The following is a 922-nucleotide window of genomic DNA, read 5'->3' on the forward strand; positions in this document are numbered from 1 at the left end:
AAAAAAAAAAAATTAAAGGCCACAGGCTTAAAAGATGAAAAATCAGAATGTTAAGATTAGTAGTTGTTGGACAAACGCTTGAACGGGTTAGGAAATACTTGTAGGTACCCAAAAAAAATAAAAAAGATTATTAGTTGTTGAATTAATTCATTTTATTTTATTTATATTTTATGTATTATTATTAGTGTGAAGAATATTTGATATTGATATTTAATTATATTTTATCACATCATATTATTAAACTGTAATTTTTAAGTTTGGATCCAATCCGATCTGCACATTTGCGAATCAGATCGGATCGTTTATCGGATATATCCATAAAATATAAAAATATTTTTAACAGCTTATTTTTATTAAAAAAATATCAATAAAATTCATGTTTTCTATTCTTTTAAATATATTTACTCGTAAAATAATATTAAACATATTTTTTTTAAATAATACAACATATATGATAATTATTAATTGAAATAAAATATAAAAATAATATTTACTTATTTATTCTTTTATTTTTGTGGATATACAGATCAGATATACGGATATTTATACAAAACTCGCAATTCGATCATATTAGTATGTGGATCCGATCTGATAGTCTTACAGATCGGATTTATATCCGTAATTTTTGGATCGAATTCAGATAAAAATCACGAATATACAGATCGGATCTGATCTATAAACACTCCTATTGGGACCCCATTATTAAAGTAGTTCCGATTAATGCTCACGTAGTAGATATGAAATATATAAAAATAAAATAAAATTTTGACAGATCGGAGTAATTTTTGGATCGAATTCAGATAAAAATCACGAATATACAGATCGGATCTGATCTATAAACACTCCTATTGGGACCCCATTATTAAAGTAGTTCCGATTAATGCTCACGTAGTAGATATGAAATATATGAAATATATAAAAA

The sequence above is a fragment of the Arachis ipaensis genome, chromosome B06 (assembly GCF_000816755.2).
Source record: "Arachis ipaensis cultivar K30076 chromosome B06, Araip1.1, whole genome shotgun sequence".
Taxonomy (NCBI): Eukaryota; Viridiplantae; Streptophyta; class Magnoliopsida; order Fabales; family Fabaceae; genus Arachis; species Arachis ipaensis.